Raw genomic sequence first — 22,543 nt, forward strand, 5'->3', positions numbered from 1 at the left:
CTCCAAATCTACCACTCTGAAATCCAACTCTCTGATAATGCTGAGGTCACAGGCTGTCCCTAAAGCCAATTTACCAAAAAATGGATTCCTCTTAGAACTCATGCTGTCAGTAGTAATGTCCCTTTATTTTCCATTCTTGATATTGGTAATTTTTCATTCTCATGGTAAATTCTTTCTTTTTTCTTGGTCACTGTAACCAGAAGTTTGTCAATTTTATTGAACTTTTCAAAGAATATAATATTACTTGCATTGATATTATTTTTTCTATCTTCAATTTAATTATTTTCTTCTCCATTCTTTAGAATTTCTTCTTTCTATTTCCTTTGGGTTTAATTTGCTTTACTCTTCTCTACAACTTTCTTAGACTATTGATCTGAGGCATTCCTTCTTTCCTAATATAAATATTTAATACTATAAAATACCCAGGAAACACTGCTTTAGTTGTATCCCACATATTTTGATCTGCTAACTATATCTGATACAATTTTCTAATTTCTTTTAAACTTCCCCTTTAACCCTATATTATTTGTAAATAGGATGTTTAATATATAAATATTTCAGAATTTTTTATATACATTTCCCTTTGATTTAAATTTTATTATGCTGTTAAAATATAGCTGTGGTTTCTACTTTTTTTAATTGTTTGAGATATTTTTAATGGCTTAATGTAGTCTGTCCTGTTGAATAATTATGTCTTTGAAAATAAGGTGTTGTCTATTGCTGTTGGGTGATTTGTTCTATAAATGTCAATTAGGACTATTTGGTTAATAGCATTCAAGTCTTTTATACTCACCTTGACTTTCTGACTATTTGTTCTGTCAGTTACTAGGAAACGATTGTTGATGTCTCCAAATATATTTTTGAATTGCCTACTTGTTTTACTAACATTCTTTTTTGCCTCATTTATTTTGATGTTTTGCTGTTACAAATATATATATTTGCAATAATTATGCCTTATTACAGAGTTGACACTTAATGATGATACACTGTCCCATTTTTATTTGTAATACCATTCTTTGCTCCAAAGACTGCTTTTTCTGGTATTAATATAGCTATTCCAGGTTTGGGGTGATATCTTCAAAGCATTATTTTTCCCCCATATTTTTACTTTTAGCTTATCTTTAACAGTATATATTAGCTGCATTTCTAACAGACAATGTAGAAGTGGATCTTGACATTTGAACCAATCTGACAATTTTAGCCTTAAAAATATTATACTTAAACCATTCATATTCAGTGTCATTATGGATATAGTTGGATCAAAACCTTACTAGATGTTTTGTATTCATAATAGGAAAGACTAGAGATCTCATCAAGAAAATTAGAGATACCGGGGAACATTTCATGCAAAGATGGGCTCAATAAGGACAGAAATGTTATGGACCTAACAGAAGCAGAAGATAATAAGAAGAGGTGGCAAGAATACACACAAGAACTATACAAAAAGGTTCTTCATGACTCAGATACTCACAATGGTGTGATCACTCAACTAGAGCCAGATATCCTGGAATGTGAAGTCAAGTGGGCCTTAGGTAATGTCACTATGAACAAAGCTAGGGGAGGTGATATAATTCTAGTTGAGCTATTTCAAATCCTAAAAGAAGATGCTGTGAAAGTGCTGCACTCAATATGTCAGCAAATTTGGAAAACTCAGCAGTGGCCACAGGACTAGAAACAGTCAGTTTTCATTCCAATCCCAAAGAAAGGCAATGCCAAAGAATGATCAGACTACCACACAATGGGACTCATCTCACATGTTAGTAAAGTAATGGTCAAAATTCTCCAAGCCAGGCTTCAGCAATACATGAACCATGAACTTCCAGATGTTCAAGCTGGTTTTAGTAAAGGCAGAGGAACCAGAGATCAAATTGCCAACATTTGCTGGATTATAGAAAAATCAAGAGTTCCAGAAAAACATCTATTTCTGTTTTATTGACTATGCCAAAGCCTTTGACTGTGTGGATCACAATCAACTGTGGAAAATTCTGAAAGAGATGGGAATATCTAACCATCTGACCTGCCTCTTGAGAAACCTGTATGCAGATCAGGGAGCAACAGTTAGAACTGGACATGGAACAATAGACTGGTTCTAAATAGGAAAAGGAGTACATCAAGGCTGATATTGTCACTCTGCTTATTAACCTGTATGCAGAGTACATCATGAGAAATGCTGGGATGGAAGAAGCACAAGCTGGAATCAAGATTGCCGGGAGAAATATCAATAACCTCAGATATGCAGATGACATCATCCTTATGGCAGAAAGTGAAGAGGAACTGAAGAGCCTCTTGATGAAAGTGAAAGAGAAGAGTGAAAAAGTTGGCTTAAAGCTCAACATTCAGAAAACTAAGGTCATTGCATCTGGTCCCGTCACTTCATGGCTAGATGGGGAAGCAGTGGAAACAGTGGCTGACTTTATTTTCTTGGGCTCCAAAATCACTGCAGATGGTGATTGCAGCCATGAAATTAAAAGATGCTTACTTTTTTAAAGGAAAGTTATGACCAACCTAAACACCATATTAAAGAGCAGAGACATTACATTATCAACAAAGGTCTGTCTAGTCAAGGCTATGGTTTTCCAGTGGTCATGTATGGATGTGAGAGTTGGCCTATAAAGAAAGCTGAGCACTGAAGAATTGATGCTTTTGAACTGTGGTGTTGGAGAAGACTCTTGAGAGTCCCTTGGACTGCAAGGAGATCCAACCAGTCCATCCTAAAGGAAATCAGTCCTGGGTGTTTATTGGAAGGACTGATGTTGAAGCTGAAACTCTAATATTTTGGCCACCTGATGTGAAGAACTGACTTATTTGAAAAGACCCTGATGTTGGGAAAGATTAAAGGCAGAAGGGGACGACAGAAGATGAGATGGTTGGATGGCATCAGCAACTCGATGGACACGAGTTTGGGTAAACTCCAGGAGTTGGTGATGGACAGGGAGGCCTGGCGTACTGCAGTTCATGGGATCGCAAAGAGTCAGACACAACTGAGAGACTGAACTGAACTGAATTTAATCTTTATATACTTGCCTTACCTTCTTTTGCATTAAACAAACATTATTTAGTATATCATTTTACTTCCAGTATTGGCTTATTACTTATATACTCTTATAAAGTTTGTAGTGATTTCCTGTGAATTTAGAATATACATTGTTATATTTTTAATAAATATAATTAATCAGCTTCTACCTTCAAACAATCATTACACCTATCACAGTTCAGTTCAGTTTAGTTCAGTCGCTCATTGATGTCAGACTCTTTGTGATTACCTGGATTGCAGCTCTCCAGGCTTCCCTGTACATCACCAACTCCTGAAGCTTGCTCAAATTCATGTCCATCGAGTCGGTGATGCCATCCAACCATCTCATCCTCTGTCATCCCCTTCTCCTCCTGCCTTCAATCTTTCCCAGCATCAGGGTCTTTTCCAATGAGTCAGTTCTTCACATCACATGGCTGAAGTATTGGAGTTTCAGCCTTAGCATCCGTCCTTCCAATGAATATTCAGATTAAGAAGAGGTCTTGTGGTGGAATAAAGGAAGGATTAAGGTGTGTATACTTGTCCCATCCACAGGGCTGTATTCCCCTCTCAAGTCTGAATCATTATAAGCACTTCTAGGTGACCTTTGCTGTGGGAATCCGATGGGGTTCATGAAGCAAGATTCTTTCAGGGCATGTAAACTCCCCTAGTTTGTTTCACATGGCGTTGCAGCTGGCACTCATCAACTTTTAAGTATCTGCCTTTTAGAGTCCTGCCAATTTGTTTCTGTTTTGTGTTGTTTTTAAGAACATGCTGTATCTACCAATTTTGTTTAGTTTTGTCTTGTTTTAAGGACATGTTTTATCTACATGTCACAGTACTATTGTGTTATTTGGAGCCTTAGTCATGTCTTAGTTGTCACTTTCTAAGAAAGACAACTTCACATCTGACTCTGATGAATTGTCAATTCTTCCCTATGTATTACCTGCTTGAATTGTCACATAATAATACATGTTACACTGAAAATATTTTATGATGAAAGACCTTTGGAATAAAATACCCTTGGAATATTATAAACAAAGTTGCAACAGATTAAAAAGGAAACTTTTTAGCAGAAGTACTTAGTAATTTCCTCACAACTTGACATAGCTTTAAATCCAAACCTCACTTAGAATGATTGCTTCTATCACAGAGCAGTCCTACACTAAGATCTATTCCATTATTGAAATAGCTGAAAATCAATGTTTTGTTGGGGGATATATAGTCAGTTGCATATTCCCATTTTTAGTATGCTTTACAGTAAATGTTCAAGGACTTAAAATTATTGTTGCTAAATGATTTGTCCTTGAAATTCAAGGATAACTATTATGTATTTTGACTCTGGCATTTTATATAATAGTAACTGCATTTGGTTCAGAGTCTTAAATACTTCCAAATGACTACAATTTTTTAAGTGCCAAGTAGTTTGGAAAATAATTGCTTTGAATATCAATTTTTTAGGACTCATTATCTACACTATGCCACCCAGACAAGAGAAAGGTGAAGTAAAAAAACATTGTTGATATTTTGGTTACATTGCAAAGTCGTCTCAATAGTGTTTATTGATATGGAGCTTTTTTTTTTTTTTTAAGTGCAAGGACTAAGATCACTGAAAGTATAAAATAATATGCCTTAAATTTGCTGTTGCTATTAATCAGCTTCTGTTATAGGAATGCTATTTTGAAGGTTAGTCACAAAAATCCACAAAATCAGATGCATAACTCTTAAATGGATTTGAATATACTGTTGCTGTTGTTCAGTTGCTAACTTGTGTCCAATTCCTGCAACCCAGTGGACTGCAGCAGGACAGGCTCTCCTGTCCTTCCCAGTTGCCCAGAATTTACTCAAACTCATATCCACAGAGCTGGTCCAATGGACCATCCAACCATCTCAAACTCTGCCACTACCTTCTCCTCTGTCTTCACTTAACTTATCCTAACTTTAGGAAAACTACAGAAAAGAACATGACAGAAAGTCAAGTTAAAAGCTTATTATCATTTGTGCTAAGAAAAAAGATCATAAATTCATTCTATTCTACACTTCAAAATATATTCAGTTCTGTTCAGTCACTCAGTCATGTACAACTCTTTGTACATGCATGCCAAGTTTTTCTGTCCATAGCCAACTCCTGGAGCTGGCTCCAACTGATGTCTATCGAGTAGGTGACACCATTCAAATATCTCATTCTCTGTCATCCCCCTTTCCTCCTGCCTTCAATCTTACCCAGCATCAGGGTCTTTTCTAATGAATTAGTTCTTTGCATCATGTGGCCAAAGCATTGGAGCTTCAGCTTCAGTATCAGTCCTTCCAATTCAGGACTGATTTCCTTTATGATTGACTGGTTTGATCTCTTTGCAGTCCAAGGGACTTTCAAAAGTCTTCTTCAACATCACAGTTCAAAAGCATCAAGTCTTTGGCCCTCAGCCTTCTTTACTACCCAACTCTCAAATCCGTACATGACTACTGGAAAAAACTATAGCTTTGACGATACAGATGTTTGTCGACAAAATATACAGTGCATCGGATTTCTAACATTCAGTGTCTTTCACTTAATCCTATAAAGTTAACAATAAAAATTTTTCATTTTTGGAAATATTAATTTAAAACAACACAAATATTACATGGATGAAGATTAAGATGTAATCAAGATTGTAGAGAGAAATATCAATAACCTAACATATGCAGATGACACCACCCTTATGGCAGAAGGCAAAGAAGAATGAAAAAGCTTCTTGATGAATATTAAAGAGGAGAGTGAAAATAGCTGGCTTAAAACTCAACATTCAAAAAATTAAAATCCTAGCATCCAGTCCCATCACTTCATGGCAAATAGATGGGACAAAAATGAAAACAGTGACAGACTATTTTCGTGGACTCTGAAATCACTGCAGATGGTAACTGCAGCCATTTAATTAAAAGACACTTGCTCCTTGGAAGAATAGCTATGAGAAAATTAGACAGTGTATTAAAAAGCAGGGACTTCACTTTGCCAACAAAGCTCCATACGGTTAAAACTATGGTTTTTCCAGTATTCATGTCTGGTTGTAAGAATTGGACCACAAAGAAGGCTGAGTGCCAGAGAATTGATTCTTTCCAACTGTGGTTCTGGAGAAGACTCCTGTGAGTCCCTTGGACTGCAAGGAGATCCAACAAGTCAATCCTGATTTCCCAAAGGATATTAACCCTGAACATTCATTGAAAGTACTGGTGCTGAAGCTGAAGCTCCAATATTTTGGCCACCTGATGTGAAGAGCTGATTCACTGGAAAAGACCCTGATGCTGGGAAATACTGAGAGCAGGAGGAGAAGGGAGTGACAGAGGATGAGATGGTTGGATGGCATCATCAACACAGTGGACACGAGTTTGAGCAAACTCTGAGTGACAGTGAAGGATAGGAAAGCATGATATGCTGCAATCCATGGGGTTGCAGAGTCAGACATGACTGAGTGACTGCAAAAACAAAATACTACATATGGACTAAGATTTACCAAGTTTTCCCAGGTAGCTCAGTGGTAAAGAATTTATCAATGCAGGAGATACATGTTGAATCCCTGGATCATAAAGATGCCCTGGAGGAGGACGTGACAACCCTCTGCAGCCTGGTGGGCTATAGTCTGAGGGGTTGCAAAGAGTTAGACATGACTGAAGTAACTGAGCACACAAGCAAGATTTACTAAAAAAAAAAAAAAAATTGAATTATTTTTCTGAATTTTAGTGATTACTGGTTTTTTCAGTCTTCATGAAATGAATTTCAGGACACCAAGGTTCAGTTCAGTCAAGTGAGTTATTATTATTATTATTTTTTTGTCTATCCAATGTAAGATAAGAAATAATCAATATAAATTATAATGTCTTTTGTAGACTACAGTCTGTCAACACAATGATATTTATCAGCCCAGACTATTCAGCCCACTCTTTCCCTAGTTGAAATTCTTTCATCTAGAGAAAGCACTGAAGCATAGTTCCAACAATGAGATGAAAACAAGTTATTGAACAGATTTGGGGAATGTTTTGAAGAATGGCAAGGCTTGATAAATCTGCATTTGTGTTTGTGCTCTTAGACACTTTTTTTTCCCACCCTTTCCTCTTCTTTATGCTTGGAATAATGGCAGGTTGTCAGAAGATCATCAGCCTTTCTATGAATAGGGGAATGAAATCCACATGCTAAAAATGGCAGAGGAGGAAGCTAGAAAGTGCCTGAAACTTCAATGACAATGGTCAGAAGCTATATATTTAAGAATAACTTAAACAACAACAAAATATCTAAGAGAGAGGAGGAAGAAGAGGAGAATGAGAAAGAGAGAGACTTGTAACGAAGGGTGTTCTTTAGTGTTTTTCTCCCTTGTTTTCACTCTTTCTTTAAGAAAGGATGTAATCATAGGATAAAGTGCTCAAAAAATGCTCAATATTTATGGCTAACTTATTAAATATGCTTTATGGAAGAAGAAAAAAATCATTGCATGATGTGGTTGACAAAACTGTAAAACTGTCTCCCCAAGATTTTGTATTCTGTAACTGTTCAGTAAAGCATTGATACGGGTATTGCTGAGAAGAGTTTTGATACACGGGATTTGTACCTGCAATTAAGGTTACCAACCCATTGATTTATATGAGGAAGGTTATCATGGATTATCTGAATGGACCTAAAATTTCAGGAAGCAACAGTTAGAACTGGACATGGAACAACAGACTAGGTCCAAAGAGGAAAAGGAGTACATCAAGGCTGTATTTTGTCACCCTGCTTATTTAACTTATTTTTGGACTACATCATGAGAAAGCCTGGGCTGGAAGAAGCACAAGCTGGAATCAAGATTGCTGGGAGGAATATCAATAACTTCAGATATGCCGATGACACCACCCTTATGGCAGAAAGTGAAGAGGAACTCAAAAGCCTCTTGATGAAAGTGAAAGTGGAGAGTGAAAAACTTGGCTTAAAGCTCAACATTCAGAAAACGAAGATCATGGCATCTGGTCCCATCACTTCATGGGAAATAGATGGGGAGACAGTGGAAACAGTGTCCGACTTCATTTTTGGGGGCTCCAAAATCACTGCAGATGGTGACTGCAGCCATGAAATTAAAAGATGCTTACTCCTTGGAAGGAAAGTTATGACCAATCTAGATAGCATATTGAAAAGCAGAGACATAACTTTTCCCAAAAAGGTCTGTCTAGTCAAGGCTATGATTTTTTCCAGTGGTCATGTATGGATGTGACAGTTGGACTGTGAAGAAGGCTGAGCGCTGAAGAATTGATGCTTTTGAACTGTGGTGTTGGAGAAGACTCTTGAGAGTCCCCTGGACTGCAAGGAGATCCAACCAGTCCATCCTAAAGGAGATCAGTCCTGGGTGTTCATTGGAAGGACTGATGCTGAAGCTGAAACTCCAGTCCTTTGGCCACCTCATGCGAAGAGTTGACTCATTGGAAAAGACCCTGATGCTGGGAGGAATTGGGGGCAGGAGGAGAAGGGGACGACTGAGGATGAGATGGCTGGATGGCATCACTGACTCAATGGACATGGGTTTGAATAAATTCTGGGAGTTGGTGATGGACAGGGAGGCCTGGCGTGCTGCAATTCATGGAGTCGCAAAGAGTTGGACACGACTGAATGACTGAACTGAACTGAACTGAATGTAATCATATGAGCCCATAAAAACCAAAGAAGACATGAGTCAGTCAAAGAGATGAAGCATGAGAGATCTAAGTAACGGAAGTGTATTTACCCATTCCTGATGGGTTGAAGATGGATGAAAGAATCGGGTCAGGAGCCAGGGAAAGCTAGCAGTCTCTAGAATCTGAGAAGGATCCCTGATCCCCAGCCAATAGCCATTAAGAAAACAGGGACCTTAAATTCACAACCACAAGGAAGTGAATGCTACCAACCACTCGCGTAAGCCTGGAAGTGGATCCTCCCTTAAAGTGTCAAGAAGGGAGCACAGTCCCCAGGGTCTCAAAGTACTCAGTGTTCTCACTCGCTTCAGTTGTTTCCAACACTCTGGGACCCCATGGACTGTACCCTGCCAGGCTCCTCTGCCATGGAATTTCCCAGGCAAAAATACTGGGGTGAGAAAATCCCCTTCTCCAGGGGATTTTCCCCACTTGGGATCAAACCCATGTTTCTTGTGTCTCCTACATTGCAGGCAGATTTGTTACTACTGAGCCACTGGGGAACACAAAGAATTGGGCACAACTTAGCAACTGAACAACAACAAATAAACACAGCCCTGTAGACACCTTGACTTTAGCCTTTGAGACCCAAACAAGCTACCCTTCAGACTAACTGCCCTGAGAGATAATGCCTGTGTTAAGTCTCTAAATTTGTGGCAATTCGTTATGGCAACAGTACCAAACCAATAATCATAGTAATACAAGAGAACCAATTTAGGACACTTGCCTAACATGTTCTAACAGATTAATATTACAAAAAATTACTTTTATAAAATTATTATGCAAAGATCAGAGATAAGGCTCCTGAAAAATAACTAAGAACTCAGTGTTTTAATAAGGGAAGGGAAGGGAAAATAAGTATCATGAGATGCAACTAGAGTAGACAGTGTGTGCCACTATGGATAGTTCTTTGTGAGTGGGTTTCACATTGGAAGTATGATCAGTTCAGTTCAGTGGCTCAGTCGTGTCTGGCTCTTTGTGCACCCATGAATTGCAGCACGCCAGGCCTCCCTGTCCATCACCAACTCCCAGAGTTCACTCAGACTTACGTCCATCGAGTCCATGATGCCATCCAGCCATCTCATCCTCTTGTCCCCTTTTACTCCTGACCCCATTCCCTACCAGCATCAGAGTCTTTTTCAATGAGTCAACTCTTCGCATCAGGTGACCAAAGTACTGGAGTTTCAACTTTAGCATCATTCCTTCCAAAGAAATCCGAGGGCTGAACTCCTTCAGAATGGACTGGTTGGATCTTCTTGCAGTCCAAGGGACTCTCAAGAGTCTTCTCCAACACCACAGTTCAAAAGCATCAATTCTTCAGCCCTCAGCCTTCTTCACAGTCCAACTCTCACATCCATACATGACCACAGGAAAAACCGTAGCCTTGACTAGACGGACCTTTGTTGGCAAAGTAATGTCTCAGCTTTTGAATATGCTATCTAAGTTGGACATAAATTTCCTTCCAAGGAGTAAGTGTCTTTTAATTTCATGGCTGCAGTCACCATCTGCAGTGATTTTGGAGCCCCCAAAAATAAAGTCGGACACTGTTTCCACTGTCTCCCCATCTATTTCCCATGAAGTGATGGGACCAGATGCCATGATCTTCGTTTTCTGAATGTTGAGCTTTAAGCCAAGTTTTTCACTCTCCACTTTCACTTTCATCAAGAGGCTTTTGAGTTCCTCTTCACTTTCTGCCATAAGGGTGGTGTCATCGGCATATCTGAGGTTATTGATATTCCTCCCGGCAATCTTGATTCCAGCTTGTGCTTCTTCCAGCCCAGGCTTTCTCATGAGGTACTCAGCATATAAGTTAAATAAACAGGGTGACAATATACAGCCTTGACATACTCCTTTTCCTATTTGGAACCAGTCTGTTGTTCCATGTCCAGTTCTAACTGTTGCCTCTTGACCTGCATACAGATTTCTCAAGAGGCAGGTCAGGTGGTCTGGTATTCCCATCTCTTTCAGGATTTCCCACAGTTTAATGTGATCCACACAGTCAAAGGCTTTGGCATAGTCAGTAAAGCAGAAATAGATGTTTTTTCTGGAACTCTCTTGCTTTTTCCATGATCCAGTGGATGTTGGCAATTTGATCTCTGGTTCTTCTGCCTTTTCTAAAACCAGCTTGAACATCAGGAAGTTCACGGTTCACATATTGCTGAAGCCTGGCTTGGAGAATTTTGAGCATTACTTTACTAGTGTGTGAGATGAGTGCAATTGTGCAGTAGTTTGAGCATTCTTTGGCATTGCCTTTCTTTGGGATCGGAATGAAAACTAAAACCTACTACTTCATAGTTTTTCACCAGTGGAAATTACTCAAAAATCTTATAAGAATCACTATAATTTCAATAAACACTGATTTTATTAACTTTTATATTATTGTAACTCTATGATTTGATCTATAGTGATATGATTTACTAGGAAATGTTTGCTGTTTTTCAGTTGCTCAGTCATGTCTGATCCAGCCTCATGGACTGCAGCACACCAGGCTTCCCTGTTCTTATGCAATACATATTTTGAATGTATTTTGATTATTTTACACTTTATTTTATACACACACAAAATAAGATTATTAAACTTCAGCTAATAAAGTACCTTATTAGCTGATTAAATTGTACAAAGTACAATTATTTGTACAGAGTACAAACTATTATGCCATCAATCACTTATAATATGAAAACACTGACTAAATAGTCCGTGTTGTATTTATCTGAATCCCCCAAACAAATAACAAAGTATCCAATACACAGGAAGAGAAAAATAGTATTGGAGTGAACTGTATGTTAATACCCATACAATTTAAGCAAGAACATGACCAAGACTAGATGTTAACTGAATACATGTCATTTTTATTAAAATTTTTAAATAACACTAAAAAAATCAAAATTCAGTGTATTCTTAATTATTTGCCATCTTTAATTTTCTAAACAAATATTATATGAGTACTTGTCATGTAGCAACTATCATTCAACACATTTAAGGAATGAAAAAGTATCTGGCTTGAAGAATTTCCTGGGCATGTCAGGCAGTTTGTCACATAAAATACCTGAAGATGTTTATTAGAGCTTTATTCAGCTCCCAGCAAGGGGTAGAGGAGGAAATGTTTAACTTAAGGAGTGTCATTTGTTTTTTATCTGCTTGCTTGCTGGGAGAACATTAGTGAAATCATCTGAGAATATAAGTGATGTGATATTATCATTTAGTAATTCTTAAATGGGAAATAAAAGAACATTTACAAAGAAATATAAAATTATTATATGGTCAATAAATTAAGTACATGTTTTTGCACTGAGGTTTTTCAAATGACAATGTATTCTTGTTAATTATGAACTTTAGAAAAAAATACAAATAAAAAAAGAGAAATGAATTCTACTTTTCAGGATCAAGCAGAGGTAATATATTCCAGGCAGTGACAATAGAAGATGCAACTTGCAGAGCAGTGAAAACTCATGAAACCTTTGAATGATGACAAAGTATTCAGTAGAGCTGGAACTGAGAGGTTTTGCAGACAGACAAGGTATGCTCCTGAGAAGGAAGCAGGGACAAGATCACAAAAGTCTTTGAAAATGCTGCCAACAAGCATTTTACTTCAAAGTAGGCTCTGGGAAGTCAATGACACAAGTGAATTACAGAGGAATGACCATATTTCCATTTCAGAACAATCAAACTGGCAGCAATGCGGAGGATGGTCACAGTGAAGTCCAGAATATGAGTACTCAAATGAAGAATTAATGAGCATTAGCCCAAAGCCAGCAGAAATAGGGTGGCAGGGGGCCTTCAGGAAAGATCTAAGACATCAAGTCTACAGGACTTTCTGATTGATTTGAAATGAAGGGAAGGGATAGCCAAAGGCATATTCAAGAACCACTCCAATTTACTGGTTTTCAAAGCTTAACTCGTCACATATATTTGTGATAACTACACATCGAGATTTAAAAAATCTTATTTACATTGAAATTTCAGAGTTAACCTCAATATCTCCTAATAAAGTTAGCCTATAAGTTATGATAGGGGCTTCCTAGATGGTTCAGAGGTAAAGAATTCACCTGCCAATGCAGAAAATGCAGGAGATGTGGGTTTGATCCCTGAGTCAGGAAGATCCCCTGGAGGAGGAAATGGCAACCCACTCCAGTATTCTTGTCTGGAAAAATCCCATGGACAGATGAGCCCAGCAGGCGATCTTCCCTAGGGTCACAGTGTTGGACACTACTGGGCACACATGCATAAATTAAGATGCCATCTATTTTTTTCCCTAGTACTCAAAAGCAGTAATTTTACTTTTCATGTAATTGTGGTATAAGTAGCTTGAGAAAGATTGCTTGCAGAATATTTCTCTTAATAAGCTTTTTTCTTGTATGTTTGAACATCTCAAAATATAGTTTGTGACATTAAAGAAATTTAAAAAAAACACATATAATTCTAAAAGACATTATGAAATGTGAAAGCGTAACCAATACAATCTAACTTTATTTTTTTTAAAGCATTAAAACATTGAGTATTTGTTCACATACATTGCCCATGGATTTGCAGCAGTAATTCATGTTAAAGCAATCATGCAGTATGCATGAGACTGCTTTTCTTCAGTCTTGCAGAATTTTCACCAAAACTGGAATCATTTCCTGATGTTAGTGTACAAGTAAGATGAGGCTTCACATTTTATGAGTAGTAAGTAAATGGAGGTGGGTGAAATAAATTTTTTCCTATTAAAAAGACTGCAAAATGTATTATTCTTGATGAATTTCAATTATATTATGTCATTAAAGTACCACATATATTTGTAGAGAAAATATACATATAAGCAAAGTAAGGTGAATGAAACATAAAATTACCCATGATCTCAATAACAATTATATATAATTAAAATAGTGTTGGTGTTTTGTTCAGTTGATCACTTGTTTCTGACTCTTTGCCACCCCATGTACTGCAGCATGCCAGGCTTCCCTGTCCTTCACCATCTCCTGGAGCTTGCTCAAACTCATGTTCATTGAGTCAGTGATGCCATCCAACCATCTGATCTTCTCTAGTCCCCTTCTCCTCCTGCCTTCAATCTTTTCCAACATTAGGTCCTTTTCTAATGTGATAGAGAGAGAGAGAGGACACTAACTAGTTGACTCGATAATGAAACTCCTTAAGCAAAGTCTACCATTACAGGGATTATAGGACTCTAGAGGTGGGCAGGGACGGGGGAGCCTGGTGAGCTGCCGTCTATGGGGTCACACAGAGTCAGACACAACTGGAGCGATGCAGCAGCAGCAGCAGCAGCAGAGGTGGGCAGGAATATTCTGATTCTAGTACATCAAAGCAATTAGTCACTGGGTAAGCATAATCTGGATTTAACACACTGGCCAATCTTGGGGCAGTTGGATGTTGTCAACCAGCTATCCTTCCTGCAGAACTTTTTGTTGAATAAAGATAGAAGCAGGACACTTCTCTCCATCCCTTGCTTTACACAGGTTCTCTTCTCTATCATGTTTGGAAAACAGCTCCTCCATAGTTCAAGGGGAAACTTATGAGAAGTTAGTGGGAAGATGTAAAGTTGCCACTTCTGTATGTCTGTTCAGAGTACATTAAATGCTCATCCTCTCCCTTCTCAATCACCTATAATTTCCTCCCACCCTTAACTATTATCACACACTTGGTAGCTTATCCAACTTTGTGATCCTGAAGTAGCTACATAATATGAAGTGTTCATTGCAGAATGAAGTTCAGGACTCCTTGTTCAAAAATTCCTGAGAATTTAAAAATAAATAAATAAAATTACTAAGAATTTCAAGACTATGACATCAGAGCAATAAACCAAGCATCAGTGTGGGGCCTTTCATTTGACTACAGGACTGCCCAGGTCTAATGCCTATGAATCTGGCTCTCTTGTAGCCCAACCTTAAATTTCTAAAGAGACCGAAACCTTGGTAACCACCCCTCTGTCTGACTAGGATTGCAGCACCCATCCATTCACAGTGACAGTTGGGTAAGTACCAAATTTTATGAGAATGCATAGTCATTCCTGAACTGAACATGAGGAATTGGATTAATATCAAGATTTTAGATGTGCAAACAGTAAAAGTGAAATTAGAATTAACTAAATTATAAAAATGAAGATTTCTACCTTGACAAATATTTCAATATTTAAGTCAGTTAAATATATTCTTTTAACTGTAATTTACTTGGTTTTCATATGTAATTATATCTCCTATCTCCTTAGATCTGTGATTTCTGAGAAAAAAAAAATCCTAAAGCTTTGTGATTCACACCTACTGTATAAACTAACTGAGCTGAAGATTGGTATTTAAAATTCTTATGTTCTCAAGAGTTGACAGCTTGTGAAAAAAAAAAAGTTAAAAAAAAGCAACACTTAATGGAGAGTATGAAATTTATTTGGAGAAGTATAAAAATATTGTATTTGATAAGTAAATATGCCCTGGGTAGTAGTTATTAATAATAATATGTACAAATCACTTTCTGCCGCTGCTAAGTCGCTTTAGTCATGTCCAACTCTGTGTGACCCCATTGACGGCACTTTCTAGGCACTAGGAAAAATTCTAATTGCTTTACATGCTTTTTGTTTTAATTATATGATAAATGCCCCATTTTATGGATAAAGAAGCAAAATGAGTGCATGCGTGCGTTCTAAATCACTTCAGCTATGTCCAACTCATTGAGACCCTATGGACTATAGCCTGCTAGATCTTCTGTCCATGGGATTCTCCAGGCAAGAGTACTGGAGCGGATTGCCATACCCTTCTGCAGTGGATCTTCCATATCCAGGGATCAAACTGGTGTCTTTTACATCACCTGAATTGGCTAGGGGGTTCTTTACCACTTGCACCATGATGGAAACCCCAAATATGTAAGGGTTACATACTTAATCAGTTTTTAAAATTTATTACAAATTAAAAATATTCATGTGCTGGTATAAGTTAAATTAAGTTTTGAATCATTTACTTTTAAAATTTTGCTAATATTGTCTTCAAAGAGAAAAATATACTCCTGAGTTTAATTAGAGAGAAAAGTGGTCATATTTCGGGAACTAGATAATAAATACTCTTTAAACAGTTCTGGAACCCAAAAAGAGACTGTCTATCATAAGTTTTTTGTTTTTTCAAAATTACAGCTTTATTGAAATAATTTATCTACCATATATTTTACCACTTTAAAGAGTATAATGTTTAGCATTAGTAGTAAAGTGTTCAGTGTTTGATATTTTCACAAAGTACAGCAGGCATCACCAGTATCTCAGTTTGGAACATTTACATCACCCCTAAAAAGAAATCCTGTAGCACTCTCTCCTCTGAACTTCTACTTCTTAACTCCTATTAATTCATAAGTTTTCCAAAATTGAATAAAGCCCCATTGAATCCTAACCTAAGGCCTAATTTTTTGTTTGTTTGCTTTTAAGCTGTGAAAGATTTATCTCTTTGAAGTTTATGATAATTTTGTTTTTAAGAGATTGCAATGCCAAACAGGTTTTGACGAGCATATTAATTCAAATGTGTTACTTTAGATATTATAAACAAAATTCAGGTTTTCTCTTATACAATATACTAATGCTGTTGCTTAGATATTTTAACCCCTTCATGTGACTCTGCATTGAATTTCTATGGTGGTGGTTTAGTCGCTTAAGTCATGTTCAACTTTTGCGACCCCATGAACTGGGAACATACCAGGCTCCTCTGTCCCTGGGTTTCTCCAGGCAAGAATACTGGAGTGAGTTGCCATTTCCTTCTCCAGGGGATCTTCCTGACCCAGGAATCGAACCCGGGTCTCCTGCATTGCAGGCAGATTCTTTACTGACTGAGCTATATGGTAACCGTGTATTTCCCAGAAATCATAAAAACATTCAGAAGCTGTGCCATCTCTTTCCATTTCTGGTTGACTTTCATTCAGATCAAGAGACCATGGCACTTCAGAAATCACTGGAGTGCCCTATATATAGTTGTTGCTATTATCCTTTCCAAAATTAATACCAAAGCTGCCATTATAGAATTATAAAGAAACCATTTAGGAATAGTTATAGGAAAGATTATCTTGGGTGATGATAGAAAAGAGGAAAAAATGCAGTTAGATGATAAGAAGTCGAATTCAAAGCAACCTGCAAAATAAACATTAATGTTAGTTTAGCACCTTTTCTCATTGTATTTTAAGATTAATATTGATTTAGGACATATTTTACCTCTAAGTATATTGTTATTTTTGGAAAATAATGATATATGTCACCCTGTTTTTCAGAGTGACTGAAATTGAAGGCAACTCTGGGACCAATTCCTCAATTTTATAATGAGTAAAGTTTGTATGTTGATCACTTACTTTCGATGTAGCCAAAGATGGAGGAGCTGTATATAGTCAGCAAAAACAAGACTGGGAGCTGACTGTGGCTCAGATCAAGAATGCTTCACTGACAAATTCAGACTTAAATTGAAGAAAGTAGGGAAAACCACTAGACCATTCAGGTATAACCTAAATCAAATCCCTTATGAAAATACAGTGGAAGTGACAAATAGATTCAAGGGATTAGATCTGATAGAGGGCCTGATGAACTATGGACAGAGGTTCAAGACAATGTACAGGAGACAGGGATCAAGACCATCACCAAGAAAAAGAAATGCAAAAAGTAAAATGGTAGTCTGAGGAGGCCTTATAAAAGCTCAGAAAAGAAGATGAGCAAAAGGCAAAGGAGAAGAGGAAAGATATATCCATTTGAATGCACAGTTCCAGAGAATAACAAGGAGAGATAAGAAAGCCTTCTTCAGTGATCAATGAAAAAAAAAAAAATAGAAGAAAAAGAATGCGAAAGACTATAGATCTCTTCAAGAAAACTACAGCTACCAAGGAAACATTTCATGCAAAGATGGACACAATAAAGGACAGTAATGGTATGGACCTAACAGAAGCAAAAGATATTAAGAAGAGGTAGCAAGAATACACGGAAGAACTGTACAAAAAGATCTTCATGACCCAGATAACCATGGTGGTGTGATCATTCACCTAGAGCCAGACATTCTGGAATGTGAAGTCAAGTGAGCCTTAGGAAGCATCACTACAAACAAAGCTAGTGGAGATGATGGAATTCCACTTGAACTATTTCAAATCCTAAAAGATGATGCTGTGAAAGTGCTGCACTCAATAAGCCAGCAAATTTGTAAAACTCAGCACTGGCCACAGGACTGGAAAAGGTCAGTTTTCATTCCAATCCCAAAGAAAGACAATCCCAAAGAATGTTCAAATTACCACACAAGTGCACTCATCTAACACTCTAGAAAAGTAATGCCGAAAGTCCTCCAAGCGAGGGTTCAACAGTACATGAACTGATATCTTCCAGATGTTCAAGCTGGATTTAGAAAAGACAAAGGAACCAGAGATCAAATTGCCAACATCTGTTTTATTATAGAAAAAGTAAGAGAATTCCAGAAAAACATCTACTTTTGCTTCATTGACTATGCTAGAGCCTTTGATGGTGTGGATCACAACAAACTGTGGAAAATTCTTCAAGAGATGGGAATACCAGGCCACCTGATCTGACTCCTGAGAAATCTGTATTCAGGTCAACAAGCAACAGTTAGAACTGAACATGGAACAATGAACTTGCTCCAAATTGGGAAAGGAACACTTCAAGGTTGTATATTGTCACCCTGTTTATTTAACTTGTATGCAGAGTAGGGCATGGGAAATGCTAGACTGGATGAAACACAAGCTGAAAGCAAGATTCCCAGGAGAAGTATCAATAATCCCAGATATGCAAATGACACCACACTCATGGCAGAGAGTGAAGAGGAACTGAAGAGCCTCTTGAGGAAAGTGAAAGAGGACAGCGTAAAAGCTGGTTTAAAACTCAACATTCAAACACCTAAGAACATGGCATCTGGTCCCACCATTTCATGGTGGAAACAATGGATACAATGAGAGCCTTTATTTTCTTGAACTGCAAAATCATTGCAGATGGTGATTGCAGCCATAAAATTAAAAGACACTTGCTCCTTGGAAGAAAAAACAACCTAGACAGCATATTAAAAAGCAGCGACATTACTCTGCCAACAAAGGTCCATCTAGTCAAAGCTATGGTTTTTCCAGTAGTCATGTATAGGTATGAGAGTTGGGCCATAAAGAGTTGGACCATAAAGCTGAGCACTGAAGAACTGATGCTTTTGAACTGTGGAGCTAGAGAAGACTCTTCAGTGCCCTGTGGACTTCAAGGAAATTAAGCAGGTCAATTCTAAAGGAAATCAGTCCTGGATATTCATTGGAAGGACTGATGCTGAAGCTGAAACTCCAATACTTTGGCCACCTGATGCAAAGAACTGACTCATTGGACAAGACCCTGATGTTGGGAAGATTGAAGGCCCAAGGAGAAGGGGGCGACAGAGGATGAAATGGTTATGTGGCATCACCAACTGGATGAACATGAGTTTCATCAATCTCAGGATGTTGCTGATGGACAGGGAATCCTGGTGTGCTGCAGTCCATGGGGTCACAAAGAGTCAGAGAAGACTGAGTGATTGAACTGAATTGAAAGTTTGTGTTTTGATCACTTAATTTATCCATTTCATTGAACAACTAAGAATATTTGCCTTATTGGGTAAGCACATTTAAGCTTTCTTTGAGGAATAGCAAATATGTTATCTTGAGTTCCAATTAGAACCTAATAACTTTGGAGAAAGTAACTGAAAATTCCTGATTATTGATGAATAGAAAGTGTTTGTTGGGGGGAGGGGGAGTTAAGTATATGGAAAATACAAAAGTCTTTAAGTTTCTGCTGAAGAAATATATGCTCATTTTTCTTTCCAACTGATACTATTAGGCTCTTTTCAAGCTGGTTTCCTTAATATCAAAGGGCTTATTTGTCATATAATATTTACTTATTATTTAGAATCTTCTCAAGGAAATGGGAACCCACTCCAGTGTTCTTGCCTGGAGAATCCCAGGGACGGGGGAGCCTGGTGGGCTGTCATCTATGGGGTCACACAGAGTCGGACACAACTGAAGCGACTTAGCAGCAGCAGCAGCAGCATAGTCATTTAATCAAATCCTCTGAACAGGAGCTGAGTTCCAAGTGGCAGGCAAATTTGGGGGTTAGGAATAAAATAAAGATGAAAAAATAGTCTATATCTTCAAGGAAATTAGAGTTAAGTGATGAACATTTGCACATACCCCAACAGATTTATGTAAAAGACAAATGCTAATACATAAGTTTTGATTTAGCTATGATTTGGGGTTTAAAATGAACGCATTTATCTCCCCTTTTAGTTTCAAGGAGTGTTACACCTAAACTGCATAGTGAATGTGAGCAAAAATTACGGGAAAATAGATAAGGTCAAACTATGACATATTACCCCAGGGTGTGTAAGGAAAGGATTATGTGGCAATGATTCTATAGAAATATACGAGGAAAAAAACGAAGTAAGTGAGACACGAGGTTATAGGTTGGGGTATAAATTGACCCATTCCACAAAGGGGTGGAGAAGTGCAAGACGAGGTATAGACTCTGGAACTAGCCTGCCTCCTTGAAAACCTGACTTAATTTAATAATCCGGGTGCCTTTGGCTGAATTGTTTGCTTTTCTCTACCTAAATACCTTAATCTGTAAAACGTGCCTGAAAGATGAAAAAGATTTAAATGAGATGAGATATATAAGCACTAACCCCCTCTAGGCCAGAAAATTTAATCTATTATTTCATCAAAGCAATTATTCATAGATAATTTTATTATTCAACTAAAGTTTATTTGTTCATATTGTTCTTCAATTAATGTTTAAAACAAGTGCCCTTTGGCTGGCACTCAAGTGATCATTTTTGCCCCTTGTTATTATCAATGTTTACCTCTCCAGATCATCATAAATTAGACATCCACTTCCCTGGTGGCTCAGCTGGTAAAGAATCGCCTGCAATGTGGAAGACCTGGGTTCCATCCCTAAGTTGGAAAGATCCCCTGGAGAATAGAATAGCTATTCACTCCAGTATTCTGGCCTGGAGAATTCCATGAACTGTATAGCCCATGGTGTCACAAAGAGTCGGACATGACTGAACAACTTTCACTTTCACTATGTGTTTCCACCTCAGAATATTTATTTTTAATTAATTTTGTTTCAACACTTACAGGCTTGCTACATTATATTTCAAATTTATAATTTTTTTAGTCACTTGAGGTTTGGTATTACTTAAATGTCCCAAGATAAAACTCATTAAGGAGGTAAGTGTGATATTTATTATTTATCAGATTTAGAGGAGTACATGGAGAAGGCAATGGCACCCCACTCCAATACTCTTGCCTGGAGAATCCCATGGACGGAGGAGCCTGGTGGGCTGCAGTCCATGGGGTCGCTTGAGTGACTTCACTTTCTCTTTTCACTTTCATGCATTGGAGAAGGAAATGGCAACCCCATTCCAGTGTTCTTGCCTGGAGCATCCCAGGGACAGGGGAGCCTGGTGGGCTGCCATCTCTGGGGGTCACACAGAGTCAGACACAACTGAAGCAACTTAGCAGCAGCAGCAGCAGCAGAGGAGTACAGGCAACTAGGGACTACTAACACATTTCTGCCTGCAGCCTAGAGAATCCTCAGGACTCTTTTGAGCTGGGAGTAGAAAGTAGGGCTGACAGACCATTTCTAAAGAGCTCCTTGGAGAACAAAGGACATTGTGTGAAGATAGAGGCATGATGAAAGTACTGAAAATCCCTCTTTCCTCTATGGTTGAGGGATCTGAGTTTCCCTGGTGGCTAGCAGTAAAGAACCAGAATTGGCTGGAGAAGTAAGAGTACAGTCTCTGGGTTGGGAAGATCTCCTGGAGAAAGGCATGAAAACACACTCCAGTATTCTTACTTGGAGAACTTCATGGACAGAGGAGCCTGGTGGGCTACAGTCTGTGGTGTTGCAAAGAGCCAGACATGATTGAGTGACTAACACTTTCACATTCTTTCTGTGGTTGATTTGCTATAACAAAATTTGCTCTACCCCTGGTTATCCTTACCATTCCAGTGGTACAGGTATGAATGTGTCCGTATACAAATGTAATGAGCTTCAGTGAACAGACAGCAGAGAAGATTCCCTGAACAAGTAGAAGGAACTCTCTCACAAAAGCATGAGTCATGGGGGCCCAATGCATTCATATAGCAGGAGATTTAACACAACACTAATGAACAAATGAATTCACTCACAATACTAAAATAATAACAATATCACAAAAGATTAAACATCCAACTTCTCTAAGTAAGTCTTAGAATGATTCAGAAAGAGAACAAAGAATGTCTCAGCTAAGATTGAAAGGGAGGGTCAAGAAAAATTAATGATAATATGCTAGCAAATGGAACATGTGAATATATAGTAGAGCAGAGCAAATCTGATTCCATTTTTCTTTTTTTTTTAACCTTAAAATTTGTGTTCTATTGCTTTTGCTACAAGTAATAACTAAAAGAATGTTGCCTAGAGCCTGAAATATACATAGCCCATTTTCAAGGCTCTGATCTGTAAAAGTATAACATTTTCCCATTTATATAGAGACAAAAAATTACAGAACAGAGAAGACAAATATTTATCTTGTTGGAAGCTCATAGGAACACTGTGACCAGACCTATATGGACAGCTGTAAGAACAAAGGATTCAGGTACAAGCAGTTTTCAATAACCAACCACATCCCCTCTTTTAAAGCCTGAATTCCAATTCAAGTAAGATGACTTTTTTGGAACACTAGCCTACCATCTTCTTGGTCTGTTTTTTAGAATAAATTTGCTTGCCCAACACTTGGTCTCTTGATGTATTGGCCTGTCCTGCAGCAAGTAGGAGGAGGTTAGACTTGGAAACAAACAGAACTCTCCACAAGTATGGCCAAGAGAAGAGAAATTGGCTGACGATTACAGAATAATATTCTTTCATCTTTTTTTTTT

Source organism: Bos taurus, chromosome 20 (assembly GCF_002263795.3).
Source record: "Bos taurus isolate L1 Dominette 01449 registration number 42190680 breed Hereford chromosome 20, ARS-UCD2.0, whole genome shotgun sequence".
Taxonomy (NCBI): Eukaryota; Metazoa; Chordata; class Mammalia; order Artiodactyla; family Bovidae; genus Bos; species Bos taurus.